The sequence below is a fragment of the Peromyscus californicus genome, unplaced genomic scaffold (assembly GCF_007827085.1).
Source record: "Peromyscus californicus insignis strain IS unplaced genomic scaffold, ASM782708v3 Scaffold_19__1_contigs__length_69161282, whole genome shotgun sequence".
In the NCBI taxonomy this organism is placed as follows: domain Eukaryota; kingdom Metazoa; phylum Chordata; class Mammalia; order Rodentia; family Cricetidae; genus Peromyscus; species Peromyscus californicus.
In genome coordinates this window covers 159,951-169,055 of record NW_026294491.1, presented here as the reverse complement: position 1 = coordinate 169,055, position 9,105 = coordinate 159,951, and positions in this window count along the sequence as shown.

The following is a 9,105-nucleotide window of genomic DNA, read 5'->3' as shown; positions in this document are numbered from 1 at the left end:
AAACTGAAAAAGTCCATATGTTCATCTCATTACATGCTGAAAACCCTTTGATAAAATCCAGCATCCCTTTGTGATAAAAGTCTTGGAGAGATTAAGGATACAAGGGACATACCAAAACATAATAAAAGCAATGTACATCAAACCAATAGCCAGCATCAAGTTAAATGGAGAAAAACTTTAAGCAATTCCACTAAAATCAGGTACTAGACAAGGCTGTTCACTCTCTCCATATCTGTTCAATATAGTACTTTAAGTTCTAGCTAGAGTAAAAAGAGAACTGAAGGAGATCAAGGAGAAACAAATAAAAAGGAAGTCAAAGTATCATTAGCTGCAGATGATATGATAGTATATGTAAGTGACCCCAAAAATTCTAACAGGGAACTCCTACAGTTGATAAACACCTACAGTGATGTGGCTGGTTAGAAGATTAGCTCAAAAAAATCAGTATCTTTTCTATACACAAATGACAAAAGAACTGAGAAGTAAATTAGGGAGACAACATTCTTCATAAAGGCCACAAGCAATATAGCATATCTTGGATGAACCCTCTCCAAGCAAGTGAAAGACTTGTACAACAAGAACTTCAAGTCTGTGAAATAATTGAAGAAGATGTCAAGAGAGGGAAAGATCTCCCATACTCATGATTGGCAGGACTAAAATAGTAAAAGTGGCCATCTTACCAGAAACAATCTGCAGATTTAATGTGATCCCAATCAAAATTCTAACACAATTCTTTACAGATCTTGAAATGACAATACTCAATTTTATATGGAAAAAAACTCAAGATAATTAAAACAATCCTGAACAATAAAAGAACTTCCAAAGATATTGGCATCTCTGATTTCAAGCTGTACTATAGAGCTATAGTAATAAAAACTTCATGTTACTAGCATAAAAACAGAAATGTTGGTCAAAGTATTGTAGAAGTAATCATCTTATTCAACAAGAAACACAGAACCAATGCAAAGAAGAAAGCCAAGAGGTCAGAGCTATTAGCAAGCCATAGCGACAGCTGGGCAGTGGTGGTGCATGCCTTTAATCCCAGTACTTGGTAGGCAGAGCTAGGTAGATCTCTGTGTGTTCAAGGATACATCCAGCATTGGAGACACACGCCTTTAATCTCAATACCAACCATAGAAGACCTGGAGTTCTGTACAAACAGGCAGTGATGAGGTGGTCATGTGGTTGGGTTTACAACCAATGAGAAGGCAGAACAGAAAGTCTTTATAAGGACAGACACACAGGAAATAGGTCTCTTTCAGAGAGGTAGGACCACTGCGAGAGGAAGGGTAAGGTTTTTAGCTCTTAGCTCTGACCTCTTGGCTTTCTTCTTGGTTACTTCTACAAATGGCGCCCAATGTGTTGGCAAGAGCTTCCACCTAAAACCTGAGAAAAAAGATTCTAAAATGGAGCTAAAAACAGTTCCTAGTTGTTTCTTTCAAGTTAGTGGCAGCCTGCGTGTTTGAGCTACTATGGCGGGTTCCTGGTGTGCGTCCTCCACCTGCAGTATGTCCGAAATGAGGCCTCTGCAAGTGGCACATTAAGCTGTGTGGTGGATTTAGCCTTTGCTAGTACAAAACAAAAAGAGGTTTCTGGGCTACACGCTGCTTTGATAGAAGCATAGACCCACTCTTTCTGAGACTTGATGGCTCCCAGAGCTGGCAGAAAATGTACCACCACCATGTTAGGAAGCTGAAGTGGGCAGAGCCAGCAGCCACAGCACTGTTTCAGTCTTAGAATGCTTCAGTTTAAAGCAATAGGTTCAAGGTAATATAAAAAAAATAAGCCACGTAAAAATGGCTATCACACAGAGAACAGTATTATGTTCTCTTTGATATTCATAACTGAAGAAAAACATTTGATTGAAAAAGCTGTTGAGTTATGCCAAAATGTATATTTTAAAGGTACCTTGACTTCAAAATTTGGATATAAGGATATGTTGCTTTGGAAAAGAGGCTCTGCTTTTGTTTCCACAGAAAGTCAGAGTCTATGGATTTGTTCCAGATTAAGATACATCAGGTTTGACCAGCCAAGACCCCCTGAAAGGTCTCTGATGACACCATGGCCCAGATGATCCAACATCCAGAACCATTTCAAGGCAACTGGCTCAGACGATACACCCTCACAGACTACTCCATGATCCTAAAATTTTCTTTGTGTCCGCATGAGATACAGCGCCCCCCTCCAACAAGAAGTAGTAAGAGAAGCTACACCCAAATTCCCAAATATACCAAGCTGGCTTTGGAGATGTGTAAAAGTTAAAACCTTCCTTTAAAAAAAAGAAAGAAAGAAGGAAAGAAAGAAAGAAAGAAAGAAAGAAAGAAAGAAAGAAAGAAAGAAAAGGGGATGTGCTGTGGGATGGTCTGTATGTCAAATCTGTTGCTCTGATTGGTCAATAAATAAAACACTGATTGGCCAGTGGCTAGGCAGGAAGTATAGGCGGGACTAACAGAGAGGAGAACTGAGAGAACAAGAAGGTTGAGGGAGACACTGCCAGACACCGCCATGACAAGCAGCATGTGAAGATGCTGGTAAGCCACGAGCCATGTGGCAAGGTATAGATTTATAGAAATGGATTAATTTAAGATGTAAGAAATAGATAGCTAGAAGCCTGAGCCATTAGGCCAAACAGTTTAAATAATATAAGCATCTGCATGTTTATTTTATAAGTGGGCTGTCAGACTGCTTGGACTCAGCAGGAGCTAGAGAGAAATTCTCCAGCCACAATGTATCAAACTGAAGACCCAGACATAAATCCATCTACCTACAAGCACCTATTTTTTTTAATAAAGAAGCCAGAAATATACAATGGAAAAAAGAAAGCATCTTCAACAAATGGTGCTGGTCTAACTGGATTTTGGTATGTAGAAGAATGTAAATAGATCCATATTTATCACTCTGCCCAAAACTCAAATCCAAGTGAATCAAAGACCTCAACATAAACCAGACACACTGAACCTGACAGAAGAGAAAGTAGGGAATAATCTTGAATGCATCTGCACAGGGGACAACTTCCTAAAAAGAATACCCATAGTGCAGGCATTAAGATCTTCAATTAATAAATGGGACCTCATGAAATGGAAAAACTTCTGTAAGGCAAAGGACCCTGTCAATAGGACAAAATGGCAGCCTACAGAGTGGGAAATTATTTTCACCACATCTAAATCTGATAGAGGACTAAATATCCAAAACAAGTAAAGAGCACAAGAAACTAGAAATTAACAAACCAAATAATCCAATTTAAAAAGGGGGGTTCAGATTTGAACAGAGAATTCTCAATAGAAGAATCTCAAATGGCTGAGAAACACTTAAGGAAAGAAATGTTCAACATTCTTAGACATCAAGAAAAGGCAAATCAAAACTACTTTGAGACTCTGTCTTATACCTGTCAGAATGGCTAAGATCAATAACACAAGTTATAGCTCATCATGGCAATGATATGAAGCAAGGTGAACACTTCTTTATTGCTAGTGGGAGTGCAAACTTATATAACACTATGGAAATCAATACGGCAATTCCTCAGAAAATTGGGAATCAATCTACCTCAAGACCCAGTTATATAAACTCTTGGGCATATACCCACAAGATGCTCCATCCTATCACAAGGACACTTGCCAAACTCTGTTTATAGAGACTTTGTTCATCATAGTTAGAAACTAGATACAACCTAAATGTCTCAGCTGAAGAATGGATAAAGAAAATGTGGTATATTTAAACAATGGAATATTACTCAGCTTTTAGAAAAAAATAACATCATGAAATTTACAGGCAAATAGATGGAATTAGAAAAAGAAAATCATCCTGAGCACAGCAACCTGGAAACAGAAAGACAAATATGGTATGTACTCACTTATATGTCGCTATTAGCTGTAAAGAAAAGAATAATCATGCTACATTCCACAGAGAGGCTAAGTACCAAGAAGGGCTCAAGAGAAACACATAGATCTCCCTGGAAAGGGAAAACAAAATAGATTTTGTGCATGGACTGGAGGCTAGTAGAGATGGGAGCAGGAGGGATCTGGCAGGGGAGGGAGGAACAGAGGGAGAGAGTATGAGAAGAGACACTGGAATGGCAGGCATTTGGAAGGTGATATGGAAACCTAGTACAGCAGAAACTTTCTGAAACCCATAAGGATGGCCTAGCAAGAACTAATAATGGAGGATTAGGAGCCTGAACTGGCCATCTTCTGTAACCAGGCAAGGCTCCCAGTAGTGGGACTGGAACACCAACCCAGCTACAAAACCTTTGATCCACAAGCAATGGTGGCTCAGAACTTTTGGGAGTGGCCAACATATGATGGTCTAATTTGAATCCCAAGCCATAAAAGGGAGTCCATACCCAACACTATCTGTTTTGTCCAAGAATCAGAAACTGGATGGTTCAGGGACCTAGGGTAGAACCAAACATGAATGACAAAAAAATTTTTTAAGGGCCGGGCGGTGGTGGCGCACGCCTTTAATCCCAGCACTTGGGAGGCAGAGGCAGGTGGATCTTTGTGAGTTCGAGGCCAGCCTGGTCTACAGAGCGAGATCCAGGAAAGGCGCAAAGCTACACAGAGAAACTCTGTCTTGAAAAAAAACAAAAAAAAAAAAAACAAAAAAAATTTTTAAAAGGGGTCAATGAAATGATTCCTAATATTCTGCTACACTCATAAATTGGTGCCTAGATCAATTTGGAGAGGCTTCTTTCAGCATCTGATGGGAGCAGATACAGAGACCCACAAGCAAATATTAGGCAGAGCTTGGGAACCCCACAGAAGAGAGGCGGGAAAGATTGTAGGAAGCAGAGGAATTAAGGACACCATGACAACACAGCCCACAGAATGAACTAAGCAGGACTCATAATGGCTCACAGAGAGTGAAGTGGCAATCATGCAGCCTGCATGGGTCTGAATTAGGTCTTCTATATACTCTATCTATATGCTTTATGGATTCTTTATCTTGGGGTTTTTGTGAGATTCCTAAAGGTGGGAGAAGGGATATCTCTGACTCTTTTGCCTGTTCTTGGGACCCTTTTCCTTCTATTGGTTTGCCCTATCCAACTTTGATATAAGGGTTTGGGCCTAGACATAATGCATCTTGTTATATCCTGTTAAGTTGATATCACTGGGAGGCCTGCTCTTTTCTGAAGGGAAGCTTGGGAGCAGTGGATTTGGGAGAGAAGGAAGGTGGGGGAGGGGGAGTCTGGGAAAGTGGAGGTTGTGGTCAGAATGTATTGTATGAGAGAAAAATGAATAAAAAGAAAAAAGAAAAAAGTATATTTCTAATGACCTATTTGCTCTTGCTATGCCCTTCATATTAGCCCATTTAACTATAAATTCAATGATGGATTAGTTAACTGATAAGACAAGTGCCCTTATAATCCAATTTCTTCTCAATGCTACCAGCTTGGGACCAACCTTTCAGCACAGGAGCCTTTGGGAACATTTTAAAAGAGAAACCATAATAGGAACAGGTAAACATGAAGGGCTAACTATATGCTATCACCAGCTCTCATAATGAAGGCTTAAGAAGGTATCCCCAATAGATAGATTCCTCTTTTTGAGGGGCTACAGAGAGAGCAAGAGGAGGAGGAGGATGCTCATATGGCTACAATTGTAATATTAAAGATGTGGAATATTAGCATAATGACTGTACTTTATTCCCTGTCTTTTTAAAATTTTATATTTCAGATTACAATATAATTACAATATAATTACAAAAATTTCCCCTCCTTTTCCCTCCTTCCAAGCCCTCCCATATATCCATCCTTGCTCTCCTTCAAATTCATGGCCTCTTCTTTCACTAATTGTTATTGAATGTACATATGCATATACATATAAAGCTCTAAAGAGCCTTCTAGCACTGTTACTGAGCAGTTACTTCCTGTCTAGATGGAGTGGACTCAGAAAACAATTGTGGGACTACAGCTGCTATCCTCAATCTGGACTGTGGTGATATTTTATATGTGTCCCCCAATAAAGTTTATCTGAGGATCAGAGGAAAAAGCCAGCCACTATAGTAAACATAGAAGTCAGGCAGTGGTAGTATATGCCTTTAATCCTATCACTTGGGAGGCAGGGATCTGTCTCGATCTCTGTGAGTTCAAGGCCACACTGGGAACAGAGCCAGGCATGGTGGCACACACCTTAAATCACAGCACTAACCACAAAGGTCTGGAGGTCTGTACAGACAGACAGGAAGTGACAAAGTTGGGTTGGAAGAGGAAGTGATGTAGCTGGGCAGAGATGAAATGAATTGGCAGAACAGAAATGCATATAGGCATGGGTACACAGGAAGTAGCTCTCTTTGGAAGCTGTGGAGTTGGTGAGGTGAGGTTAGCTGTGGCTTTTCCTATTCCTCTGATCTCTCGGCTTTAACCCCAAATTCTGGCTCCATGTTTCTTATTTTACAAGACCTTTTAAGATTTGTGTTATACTGGACCAGCCTTTCTGAGCCTGACATTTCTTCTTAAGATGGGAAAGTTTGGTTATAAATAATAAAAAAGGAATGAGAGTAGAGGAATGAGCAAAGGGGTTCTGTAACAAGAGATATCAAAACTATATCAATGTCTATGAACAGTGTTAAAAGAGATGATATTGACTCAAGTTCACTGAGGCTGCTATTGCTTTGGTAAACCTGGTCAAATGGATGCCTGTCATTATAAACAGTCTCATCTTGGAAGATTACAACATACAGTTTGATGTTAGACTGGTTATGACACAATGGGACTCTTGTAAAGTACTACTGTCTTGTAACTGCTAGATACTTTCATTCTAAGTGATTCATGGTCAAAGGCTAGATGATAACCTATGGCATAAGAAACATATTTAATCTTTGCACCCAGTTCTTGGCAGAGAGCTCATAAAACTTTAGGGATATCCCTAGTAATAGGAGTATTATCTTCTGTAATTAACAAGGCAATCCTTTTGCTCACATCTGGAATTATGGCAATGGGATGAGCTCAGGGGAGTTCCTCTACATAGCTTCAGTGTAAGAATATTCAGTAGAAACACATGATAAAATGTTTGGAATTTTCATTGGAATTGGAAAGTAGACTGGGTATGTCTGTCAAAATTCTAAACAATTAATTTCATTAATTTCTTGTTTTATATACATGTCAGAATTCTGGGAGAATGATGTGTCAGAGAGGCACAAAAATGCATACTACCCACTCTCTAAAGCCTGGCTTTATTTGTGTCTTTCATTTGGCTATTCCCAAGTGGCATCTTTGATAATAAACCAGTAAATATAAAAAAGTAATGATATACTTGGACTTTACTATAATTTAAAACTTTTCACCAAAACTCAACAAGAGACTTAAAAATGAAAGACACAAAATGGATTAAAAAATCTCTATCTCTGCCCAAAGTATAACCAAATATGAAAATAACTTTGGCAGATTCCCTTGTTCCCTTTCCACCCTTTCACTCTTTCCCCCTTTATTTCATATGTGCTCCACTACTCTCTCCCACTTCCTCAAAATCTTTTCTTTCCATGATTACTGTATACTTCAAAATTGAAGATGACTTGGTTGTGAGTTACTGTTGTGTGTTTCCTCCATCAGCTTAAATCTGAACTAATGGCATAGAATTACAAATTCAAAATGCACTGAACTGCAATGGATTTTAGGGAAGTCATAAAACTATTATTTTAGTAATTGATTAAATATTTGCCAAAGTAAAAAAATAATCAAAATATCTTCTCATAATGATTGCATTCCTCTTGCGGCCAGCTTAGTTTTAGCTTCAAATAATAATCCAAGCTCCAGATATTTAATATAAAATATTTACATCTGAAATTGGTGCAGATCATTTAGAAAATCATGGGGTCAGTGGCTACTTTAGCTCCATCTGCACATACCTCATCACCAGTGCATTTGAGGGCAGGAAAAGTGGTTAAAAACCCTGGACACTAGTGGTAAAAATCCTGGACATGTGAGTATTCAATTTAGTCATGAGTTTAGTTAAACTGAACTAGCAGATATGAACAGTAACAAAAGAGAAACATATAGATCTTTGCTGGAGGATGACAAATAAAAGTCAAGATTCATGTAGTATTAGTAAACACCAAAAAAGCTTACCACCAAAAAAGGATATTAAATAAAATGATTATTTGTTTAATGTCTTTCATTGCCTTTTGAAGATGACAAGCTCTGTAACATTGATGGTTTTGTATTTTATCTGTCATTGTCACTAAGTATGCAGCTCATAAATATCTGTAACATGGAAAATAAGAATTGGATAATACACCCATTTCATTAAAATATGGACTTTACAAGGGAGGAAAAATATAACTCTAGTTCTATAACTAGCGTCACAAAATATCAAAAGCTCCTCAGATGTCTGCCCTAGGGAACTTTCTCCCAGAGTCTGGGGAAGGTGCTTACAAGTAGCGGGAATTCTAATCTTAAGGAAATGAACTCCACACACTGTGCTCTTTCAGTCCATCACTTTATTGTTCTAAGCAAGCTTCAACTCTGCCTTTGATCTCCCTGCTGTTCTTTCTTTTTTCTACTGCTTCTCTAAATCTACAGCTTGTTTGGCTCTCATTCTTGGCTCCTCTCTTACCTGACTCCTTATATTTCTAACCAAAGACTCCATGCAATCCTGAGAAAAGTTTCAAAGCCCTCAAGGCCATAGCACATTCCTAGAATAGATGATAAGGAGCAGAGCCATTGTCATAGTAATGAAAGGTTCCAAGGTCTCAGGACCAGAGGGAGGGGGCACAGTGCCCAGTGCAACAAATTCTGAGACATAGCTTTTTATCAGAAGACTTGGCAAGTGAAGAATTGGCAGGCCTTTCTTGGGGTGTTTTGTGTCAGTAGCCTTGGTGAGACACCTGCAACTCTGACCTTGTGCATAACTGTAAACTTTAAACTTATGATCTATATACAAAGGCCTTTAGTCTAGTTTGAACTTGCTCGGAGGTAAAAATGAGCTTATGTGTGCAGTTCGTGTTAGATTGAGGAGACATTATTTTCTGTGTTAGTGTGAGCAAAATAAACAAAGCAGGCTTTAAGTGTCTACAATCTCATGGGACAATGAATCTGGCTTTGAAGCATATCCTAGTATATTTTCTATATATCAAAATTATACAGCTAAATGAAAAGCCATCTTCCTGACC